Below are 11,871 nucleotides of genomic sequence, written 5' to 3'. Positions count from 1 at the left end.
TTCCTCCTCTCGTTAGCTTGGCCTATGCCTAGGAGTGAGCGAGGACAGACAGCCTGTGAGGCTACAAGCAAGGTGGAGTCAGCCATGCTAGACTTCTGTCAATGCCATAATCTTTGCAAAAGTGATTTCACTCAGAGTTCATGAGGCTTGGAAGTCTGTGATTCAATAATTCTCAGAACTTGGGATTTTGCTTTAAATACTCCATAAATGACTGAGATTTCCAGTCATTTATGAGATTTCCAAATCTGCAAAATTAGCATTAAAATCTTCAGAGACCAAAGTTTCCTTGTAAAATCAGCAATTCTTTTGGCTTCCTTAGAAAAGAATGCCAAAATATCTCCCTTGCTCATATTTTGTTGCATTTCCCCTTTTCAGCACAGCTAGGCACAGAGAGGCTCATACCAGTGAAAAAAGTACAAAGTAAAATCTGTCCTGGCAGGTCTGTGTTGGTGGGGCCCAGCGGTGATCCAATTCTTCAAATCCCTTCATGTTTTGGAGTCAACATGGCCTGAGCCACATGTTCCATCACTCCAGGGACATGACCAAGCTCCTCATTCCACTGGGTCATCTTCCTTTATTTCTGTACTAGAGTGAGGACTGGGAACACACAAGTCCTGAGCACAGGCCCAGCTTCTGGAATCTGCATATGCTATTTAAGTAAATTATTGTTGTAACACTGGGGGTAACACTGTTATTCTCATTTCACTGATGACCATGCAACCCTCCACTCTTGTGCTTACTGCACACCATGACTCACCCAGCACCCCTTCATGACTTGGGAGAAATACGATTAAGAAAAAAATCTTCCAAACCATAAAACCTCTCTGTGAAAACAGCCAAGTATAATGGGGTCCCCCCACCAGAGACCCTCCAACCAGCCTGCACACTGGGAGGAGTGCTCATTGGGGTGGAGCCTCAGGAAGTTTGCGCCATTTGCAGGGGACAGGAGCCTGGCCTCTCCTGCTCCAGGGTGGACTTGCTTTGCTGAGAGTTCCTGTTTCCCTTTTTTTTTCTTTTTGCCCAATAAATTCCATTTTTCTCACCCATCAAAGTGTCTGCGAGCCTAATCTTTCATGGCCGTGTGACAGGAACCTGGCTTTTAGCTGAACTAAGGAGAAAGTCCTGCAACATCCACATAGATAGTAAAGAAAACTGTTTTATTACTGAATAAGCATTATACTGCAATGTGGTGTACATAATATGCAACCTAGCAAGAGATTGGGAAGCCAGAGAGAATGCTTGTCCCCTAATATAGACAGGCAGAGACAACCCACTCTATCTATGTTGTCCAGATAAATTGTAAATTGTCCTCCAGTAAGGGGACTTGACAGCACCACTTGTCACACATAGTTCATACTAAATTTACCTGGTAATTGCAAGGGTAATCTGAGTTAGCAGTTGGCTTTCTAAAAACACAAAAACAAAATAAACAAAAAAACTCCTATCTTCATGACAGGAGGTATGTTTGCAACTTGGAGCCAGTGCCCACCAATGTTAGCCTCTTACTCTCCCACAGAAACTGGGAGATAGGATGCTATCTCCCTTGGATGCTGACTTTACAAAGAGATGGCTCCCAGGTCTTTGAGAAGGGCATTCCTGGGCTGTGTTAACAGAAAAACCAAATTGTAATATATTTTAAAGAGGTTTATTCTGAGTCAGTATGAGTGCTCATGACCTGGACAACACTGTCTCAAGAGGTCCTGAGTAAGTGTGCCTGAGGCAGTTAGGTTACAGCCTGGTTTTATACATTTTAGGGTGACAGGAGTTACAGGCAAAGGCATCAATCAATATACATGGAAGGTGTACATTGTTGTTCAACCCGCTAAGGTGGGACAACTCAAAGTGAGGGCTTACAAGTCGTAGATGGGTTTTAGAAATTCTTTAGTTGACAATTGGTTGAGAGAGTTGAGCTTTGTCTAAAGACTTGCAATCAAGAGAAAGAAAGCTTGAGTTAAGACATGTGAGTTGTGGGGGCCAAGGCCCTTGTTATGTAGATGAAGCCTCATAGGCAGCAGTCTTCAAAGAAAATAGATGGTCAATGCCTCTTTTCAGACCTTAAATGTGTCAGACTCACAGCTAATATAAGAACTGGCTGCATTTATGGAGATTCTCTACAGATGCAAATTTCTCCCACAAAAGACAGCTTTGCAGAGTTATTTCAAAATATGTCAAAGAAATAAATCTGGGGGTAAAATATTTTGATTTCCTTCAGGGTCTGCTGTCATGTGATGTTATACCAGAGTCAGCTTGGACAGTAAGCCACATTGTACTGGGTTAATTTTTCTTTTCTTTTTTTTTTTTTTGAGACAGAGTCTTTCTCTGTCGCCCAGGCTGGAGTGCAGTGGTGCGATCTCGCTGCAAGCTCCGCCTTCCGGGTTCACACCATTTGCCTGCCTCAGCCTCCTGAGTAGCTGGGACTACAGGCGCCTGCCACCATGCCCAGCTAATTTTTGTATTTTTAGTAGAGGGGTTTCACCGTGTTAGCCAGGATGGTCTCAATCTCCTGACCTCATGATCCACCTGCCTCGCACTCCCAAAGTGCTGGGATTACAGACATGAGCCACTGCACCTGGCCTGTACTAGGTTAATTTTTAAAACTCATTTAAAAAGATTTTATGGGTTACAGGGTATGACTTAACTTTTGCCTTGCGAGGCCCTAGGTCTTAATTATAATTTGTTATTACCACAAAGAGTGTGTTTTGTCAGTCTTACGATCTCTATTTTAACCTTAATGCTAATCAGTTGTGCCTAAACTCCAAAAGGGAGGGGGGAATAATGAGGTGTTAACAATCGCCCTTCCTATCGTGGCCTGGAATTTAGTTTTTCAGATTTCTCCGGGGTCCCGTTGGCCAAAAGGGGGCCCATTCAGTCAGTTGAGGGGCTTAGGATTTATTTTTGGTTCACAGTTGTAAAACCAGCAAGAGGCTTTTTAGCTTTTAAACAGATTTATCTACATTGAAAGTGGCAGAGAAAGTAGATACTGTAATGAAAGGGAAGGAGGTGGTGTGTCTCTTCCCTCACTTTTACAGGAGACTATGCATCTTATTTTAAATTTGTATTTGCCCTTAAATGGCCCACGAGATTGTAAGGCCTTCAGAGTCAGGGCGATGGGTCTGTACCCACAGCATCCAGCCCTGTCCCTGGGGCTTTCGGGGCCCTCAAAAAAGCTGTTGGCAGGCTGGTCACTCTGCTGACCTCTGCCTTTTGCTTCTGAAGTGACACATGTGAATGGACAATGGACATAGTAGTTGAGATGTGTCCTGGTGATATGGTTTGGATGTTGTTTTCCTCCAAATCTCATGTTGAAATGGGATTTCCAATGTTAGAGGTGGGACCTGGTGGGAGGTATTGGATCATGGGGGTGGATTTCTCATGAATGGTTTAGCATCCTCCCCTTGATGATGAGTGAGTTCTTCTTCAGTTAGTTCACATGAGATCTGGTTGTTTAAAAGTGTGCAGTGCCTCTCCCCTCGCTCACTTGCTCCCTCTCTTGTCATGTGATGTGCCTGCTCCCCCTGAGCCTTCTGCCATGATTGTAAGCTCCCTGAGCCCTCACCAGAAGCCAAGCAGATATTGGTGCCATGCTTGTACAGCCTGCAGAACAGTGAGTCGAATAAACTTCTTTTCTTTATAAATTACCCAGTCTCAGGTATTCCTTTACAGCAATACAAAAATAGGCTAACACAACAGGTTTTAATACAAGTGTCAAGAATTTTTCATTCTTTTTAGTTCTTTAAAAAATTTGAACTACCCATCCTCAAAGATGCTTTAATTGTATGTTAGGAAATCTAAAAAGAGTGGATCAGCTTACAGATGATTGTTTGCTATTTACACTTTTCTTTTACAGATAAAGAAGGAAAAAATTGAATGAAAAGATAAATGGGAAAGGATAAGTTTATTTATTCATATCCTTAGTTTTCTTCTCATAAAAATGTCAGTGAATGCTTCAGGTGTCGTGTTTGTGGTAGTGATAATCAGAGTTATTTTTAGCATCTGTATGTCAGATGCTCTATATTTGTTATGAGAAAAGAAAAGAACTTTTATCTGAGAAATATAAGTCCTTTTAAATTATCAGACCCAGAGATACATTAAAATGAGACAGCAATCATGTCCTACTTCCCCCTTGAGCTATGTTTTCATCTCTTGGAACTGCTTGCTATTGCCACAAGTAGCTATAAATTAACCTAACAATGCCAAGCTGGACACTGTAACTCACACCTTGTAGACTAGCAATGTGTAGCCAACCACTAATAAATGTTATTTCTGTAAACCAATGAGAATTCTTGGCAAACAACTTTGTATCAGTTCACTCCCTGACCCCCTTTTTTGCCTTTACAAATCCACTTGTAAGTGCTGCTAATTGGAGTGTATATCCAGGGCAACTTGAGTCTATGCTCTTGGGTTGCAATCCTTAAGCCTGGCCCCAATAAACTCTCTACTTACATTGTTTGCCTCAGCTTCTTCCCTTTAGGTTAATGTATCATTAGTGTTTATTTCCTCAACAAGTCTAAGAAAGTAGGGATTATTGTCTTCCTGACATGACTGAAGAAACTCAACTTCTGAAAATTCCCTAGGTAGATATTCTGAACAAACCTGCCTGACCCTTGTAGGGAACAAGGGAAAAACCTCTCCTTTACCCTCTGAAGTCTCACTGAAAACTCACAAAAGGCAGAGTAATTGGAGAAAATTAATATAGATTTTATTAATGTGAGCAGAGGGAGAACCACAGAGTGATTGTTCAACTCACCAATGGGGTGCAGAAGCTTCCATATCATCTTGAGGTTACAGAAAGAATGGGAGTCCAGAGCACAGGCAAAAACATGTTATGGTGGTAAATCAGGTTATAATGGCAAAACAGGTAATGGGAGGGAGAGAAGAGGAGGCCTGGCTGCCAACCAGACTTGTTATGTAGATAAAACCTCACTGGTTGCATCCTTTGAAGAATAGATGGTACGTTTCTTTCAGATCTGTAAGGTATCAAACTCAGTCTTTCCTAGATATGGACAAGGGAAGACCTAGCTGCTTCCTGCAGATGCTCTACAGATACAAATTTCCCCCTTCAAAAGATAGCTTTGCAGGGCTACTTCTGTCTGCTGGCTCTGTGACAGCCATCTCAAAATATGTCAAATAAATATATTTTGGGGTAAATGTTTTTATATCATTCACCCTCAATTCCAGGCCTCATTGCTATAGGAAAATGTTTGAGCAGTCCTCCCACCCCAACCTCTTGAGTAGCTGGAATTATGGGCTGGAGCCACTATGCCTGTGACTTCAGTGGCTTTTTTTAATGACATATAATTTAACATCCTTATTTTAAAAACTATTTAACTTTTTCTGTGTGATCCCTCCCATTGCTTCAAGGCTGAGGAATTTTAGTCTTCCATGAGACTGTAATTTTATATTTTCTGCTACTTTTTAAAGCCTTATTTTTTTCCAGGGAATTCTTTTATTTAGCTGGCTTTAATTTTAGTGTATGATAGAAGGTACAGAGCCCATTATGCTCCCTCCCAAGATTGAGATCCAGTAATTCCAAATACATTCATTAAATAATCTTTCCCCTCTCCCTTTTTGAGAAAGTTACCCTGACAAGTTTCAGACACTGCTGTGCTTTCATTCTTTACCTTTAGTCTAAGTGTCCATACTTTTGCTTGTGTATCTTAATTCAACAGCACTATCTATATAGCACTTGAATTTTTTATCGCTTCTATTTGGTTCCAGAATCTCTGATAATCTTGTGCATATGCTTTGTCTTTTTCTTTAGGTTATTTTCTCAAATGTTCATTCACTTGGAATACTTTTAATACTTTCAAAGATCTGGATTTGCATTAAGCCCACATGTTAATTTGAGAAAAGCAATTGCATTTAGCAATGTTCCACCTTCTTGTCCCTGAACGTGTCTCCCATCTCTCTCTTCTCGGTTTTCTTTCCCTCCTGACATTTCCCAGAAGGTCCCTGGTTGCTCCCACAGCTCTCATTAATCTCATTCTCATCCACGTTGTGTATTTTTTGTTTCTGTTTCCAAGTGAATAGCTTTTCTCATCACTCTCTGACAGGTGTTCCTGGGAAAGTGAGGGCTTTTTATTTGACATATTTGCCATGAAGCTAGTCTTTCTCTAAACTCTCTCACAGTCTAATTGTTTTTATAGAAACTATGGGAAACACCTGCCCATCACCAACTGCACAAAGGGTTCTGTGACTACACACTGCCAGGTGCTCTTCTGGGGCTCCTAGAAGCAGAGATCCCCAGAGGAACTCTGCTGGCCCCGTTCTCTGTGGGAAGGGCCCCGGCCATGCTGCCCACAGGAGTTTGGCTGATGCCTGGGGATGAGCAGTTGCATTAAGAGAGACGTTTAGTGGAGTTTTGCAACTATGGTGTCCTTTCATCACCTTTCAGCATGTTCAGGGAAGACCCCACTGTCTAGTCAACTGTCTGGAGCCATTCTATCATGGCTCACTTAGAAATCAGGGATCTGAAAGTCTGTTTCATGGTTAAACTTCACATTTGTCTTAAAATAGTGAGTAGAAGCAAAAAAAAAAAAAAAAAAAAAAAGCTATGACCCACTTCAGCTCCACAGACTCCTAAATTAGGGTAACCTGGCATCTTGTATATACAGGGCATGTCCTGTATTTAATGCTTTGGCCCTGCATCCTGTATTGCTTTGTCAGGATGCCCTAAATGTCCTGTATTCAGCTTTCTTTTTTTCCAATAAATTACAAAAATGTGGCAGTTAGAGCTAATTTACCACCACAGTAATTGAGGTCTGAATCACTAAAATGGCACCACTCACAGAAAGCCGGACCTTCACAACCAAGGTCTGAGTGCGCCTTACAGCCTTGCCTGAGGGTGTGGCTGATGGTAGCTGGTGGTGGAGTTGGGGGAGGTGAGGAAGGGCTAAGAATTAAAAGTATTTATTTTTCATATTCCAGAAAGGAAAAGACTGTTGTTTGGCCAAAGCCCCAAGTCACGAACAAGTCACCATCACTAATCAGCGCTAACTTCAGGTCCGTCCTTGTGCTCTGAAGACCAGCTTCCTATCCGAGGCCAGGCTTCTGAAAGGAAGCACGTTGGTGATACCCCAAACTTCCAATAAACCCCAGTCCTGAAACCTGCTGTTTTTTCCAGTCCACCCAGCCCAAGCCCACAGTCCCCAAAACCCTAAATGAGGTCAGCTTGGCTTCAATCTGGGAGACCAAGCCCTAAAAACACAGCTCTCCCCGCCAGGCAAATGGGAAGCGCCCATATTTTTGTATCCAACATCAAGTTCAACATTTTTTTTTAGTTCATGAGCTCATAATCATTTCATTTCATCTGTTCGAACTCCTGTTTATGATTAGTTATGAGTTCAGACTTGTGAGTAATAGATGTGCCTAGGCAGCTGTGAGGTTATGAAGCTCAGTCTTTTTAAGTCTATGTTTTATTTATGTATTGAAGTCCCAAAATGCCAAAACACAAGTGTAAATTTTGTGATAACTTATTTGAACAATGAACATTTGCTAAACAGAAAAAAAAAAAAGTACTTTGAATCTGTTGGGGCTCAGAAAATGATACCCCCAAATATGGCACTTTAAGATGCTGACCTGAAGAAGCCTCAAGTTCTCGCTGACCTCCCTCCCTGCCCCCACCACCTCTCCCAAAGAAGCTGAAGTTCCTTTATCTGTCTAAAGTTCACGGCCACCATGGAAAACAAATGATTTATCTTCCCCTCCCTGTTGTCACATTATTGCAGAAAAGAAGACCAAGATGTGACCACACCTGAAGAGACCTTTTTCAAGATAATGACTGTCCCCAAGGATCATTCAGATACCAAAGAGAACCATTTACAAGTTAATTTCTGTTTCCCATCCAATCATTCTCCCTAATAATCATTTATTGCACCTCAGTAGAATTCCTCTTCTCCCACTCCCGTAACCTGTTTTGCCAGGATCCAAGCCTCTATTCTTTCTATAACCTCAAAATGGTATATAAGCTTCTGTACTTCATTGAGATGCTGGGTCTTCATTCTGAAGACACTTGTGTATAGACATTAAATTGTATGCCTTTCGTAAATCAAAAATAAAATTCTAAGCCCCCCAACCACCTGAATAGACCCTACTCTTAGCCAAGAGCGTTCCAAAGGAAACCTGAAAAACTAGTTCAGGGTATGATGAGAAAGGGGTGTCAAATGTGCCTCATTATACCCTCCTCCCTCTGGAATTTCAGGCACAACTGACCAGCATTAACATTAAAACCAAGCTCTTAAGAATGACAGAACAGAGGTGAGGGAGGGGGCAACATGGCCGGCTAGGAATAACTGCGGTTGGAGGCTCCCACCAAGAAGAATGAAAACAGCGAGTGAATCCTCACTGGCAACTAAGGTATCTAGGTTCACTCATTGGGACTCACTAGGCAGTTGGCACAACCTACAGGGAGCAAGGAAAAGCAGGATGGAGCAGTGCCCCACCTGGGAGCTGCACAGGGCAAAGGGAGGCAGTGAGGGATTGTGCTACCCCACCTGGGAAACCACGCTTTTTCCATGGATCTGTGCAATCTGCTAATCAGGAGATGCCCTTCATGAGTCCACGCCACCAGGGCCTTGGGCCCCAAGCCCAGAGCTGTGCAGATTCTCAGTGGCCACTTGGCTGGAGACTGCTGGAGACTACCAAGTTCCTGGGGGAAGGGACGGCTGCTATCACTGCAGCTCCAGTCTGCTGTTTTCTGCCGCTGGTGCTGGGGAGACTGGGCAGTTTGGACCCAGGAGGAATTCCCCACAGCACGGCATAGTGACTGTGGCAGATCCTGGCCAGACTGCCTCTTTAGGCTGGACCCGACCCATCCCTTCTCTCCGGGCAGGGTCTCCCTATGGGGATTTCAGGAACTCCAGCCAGGAGAAATCTGATCTCCCTGAAGTGAAGGCCCTGTCAGGAGGGGCGACCATGGTCTCCACAGATCAGTGGACTTAATATTTTCCCCTGCTAGCTCTGAGGAATCTGGGCAGTTCCAATGAGTGGGATTCCCCCCAGCACAGCACACCCCCTCCACAAAGGGGCAGCCAGAGTGCTTCATCAAGTAGGTCCCTGATCCTGTGCATCCTGACTGGGTGAGACCCCCAACAGGGGTCACCAGACACCTTATACAGGCGCATTCTCACTGGCATCAAGTTAGGGCCCTTCTGGAACAGAGCTCCCAGAGGAAGGAGCAGGCAGCCATCTTTGCTGTTCTGAAGCCTTTCCGGTGACACCTCTGGGTTCAGGAGGGACTCAGGCAAATAGGGTCTGGAGTGACCCCCCAGAAAACTGTAGCAGCCCTATGGAAGAGGGGCTTGACTGTTAAAAGAAAAACAGAAACAATAGCATCATCAACAAAAAAGTCCCCACAAAACCCCCCTAAAAATTGGCAGCCTCAAAGATCGAAGGTAGATAAACTTGTGAAGATGAGAAAGAATCAATGAAAAAAATCTGAAAACTGAAAAAGCCAGAGTACCCCTTCTCCTCCAAATGATCACAACACCTCTGCAGCAAGGACACAGAACTGGGCTGAGGCTGAGATGGATGAGCTGACAGAAGAAGGCTTTAGAGGGTGAATAATAACAGACTTCACTGAGCTAAAGGAGCATGTTCTAAACCAATGCAAAGAAGCTAAGAACCATGATAAAACATCACAGTAGCTGTTAACCAGAAAAACCAGTTGAAAGAGGAACATAAATGACCTTATGGAGCTGAAAAACACAACATGAGAACTTCACAATGCAACCACGAGTATCAATAGTCAAATAGACCAAGCAGAGAAAATAATTTTAGAGCTTAAAGACTATCTTGCTGAAATAAGACAGACAAGATCAGAGAAAAAAGAATGAAAGGGAATGAACAAAACCTCCATGAACTATGGGATTATGTAAAAAAACTGAACCTATGACTGACTGGGGTATCTGAAAGAGATGGAGAGACTGGAACCAAGTTAGAAAACACACTTGAGGACATCATCCAAGAGAACTTCCCCAACTTAGCAAGACAGACCAACACTCAAATTCAGGAAATCCAGAGAACAGAGAATCCCAGTAAGATACTCCATGAGAATACCAATCCCAAGACACATAATCATTAGATTCTCTGACATGGAAATGAAAGAAAAAGTGTTAAGGGCAGTCAGAGAGAAAGGCCTGATCACCTACAAAGGGAAGCCCATCAGACTAACAGCAGATCTCTCAGCAGAAACCCTACAAGCCAGAAGAGATTATGGGCCAATATTCAACATTCATAAAGAAAAGAACTTCCAACTTAGAATTTCATATCTGGCCAAACTAAACTTTATAGGTGAAGGAAAAATAAAATCCTTTTCAGATAAGCAAATGTTGAGGGAGTTCATTACCACCAGGACTGCACTGCAAGAGTTCCTGAAGGAAGCACTAAATATGTAAAGGAAGAACCATTACTACCAGCCATTACAAAAACACACTGAAGTACCCAGACCAATGACACTAGAAACAACTACATCAACAAGTCTGCAAAATAACCAGCTAGCATCATGATGACAGGATCAAATTCACACATAACAATATTAATCTTAAATGTAAATGGGCTAAATGCCTAATTAAGCGACACAAAATGGCAACCTGCATAGGGTCAAGACCCATTGCTGTGTTGAATTCAAGAGACTCATCTCATGTGCAAAGACACACATAGGCTCAAAGTAAAGGAATGGAGGCAAGCCTACCAAGCAAATGGAAAGCAGAAAAAAGTGGCAGTTGCTATCCTACTTTCTGACAAAACAGACTTTAAATCAACAAAGATCAAAAATGACAAAGAAGGTCATAATGGTAAAGGGTTCAATTCAAGAAGAGCTAACTATCCTAAATATATATGCACCCAATACAGGAGCACCCAGATTCATAAAACAAGTTCTTAGAGACCTACAAAGAGACTTAGACTCCCACACAATAATAGCGGGAGACTTTAACACTGCACTGTCAATATTAGATCATCAAGACAGAAAATTAACAAAGATACTCAGGACTTGAACTCAGCTCTGAATCAAGTGGACCTGATAGATATCTACAGAACTCTCTATCCAAAAACAACAGAATGTACATCCTTCTTGGCACCACATGGCACTTACTCTAAAATAGATCACATAATTGGAAGTAAAACATGCCTCAGCAAATACAAAAGAACTGAAATCATAACAGTTTCTCAGACCACAGTACGAGCAAGTTAGAACTCAAGATTAAGCAACTCACTCAAAACTACACAACTATATGGAAATTGATCAACCTGCTCTTGAATGACTCCTGGGTAACTAATAAAATTAAGGCAGAAATCAAGACGTTCTTTGAAACCAATGAGAACAAAGAGACAATGTACCAGAATCTCTGGGATGCAACTAAAGTAGTGTTGAGCGGGAAATTTATAGCACTAAATGCCCATATCAAAGAGCTAGAAAGAACTCAAATCGACATCCTAACATCACGACTAAAAGAACAAGAACCAAGAGCAAACAAACCTCAAAGCTGGCAGGAGACAAGAAATACTGAAAATGAGAGCAGAACTGAAGGAGGTAGAGACACAAAAAACCCTTCAAAAAAGTCAATGAATCTAGGAGCTAGTTTTTTGAAAAAAAATTAATAAAATAGACTGCTAGCCAGACTGATAAAGAAGAATCAATTAGACACAATAAAAAATAATAAAGGGGATATCATCACTGATCCCACAGAAATACAAACTACCATTAGAGAATACTATAAACACCCCTATGCAAATAAACTAGAAAATCTAGGCGAAATGGATAAATTCCTGGACACGTACACCCTCCCAAGACTGAACCAGGAAGACGTTGAATCCCTGAATAGACCAATAACAAGCTCTGAAATTGAGGCAGTAATAAATAGCTTACCAACC

The sequence above is a fragment of the Papio anubis genome, chromosome 4 (assembly GCF_008728515.1).
Source record: "Papio anubis isolate 15944 chromosome 4, Panubis1.0, whole genome shotgun sequence".
NCBI lineage: Eukaryota > Metazoa > Chordata > Mammalia > Primates > Cercopithecidae > Papio > Papio anubis.
The sequence above is the reverse complement of the archived record's forward strand: the minus strand, read 5'-3'. Positions refer to the sequence as shown.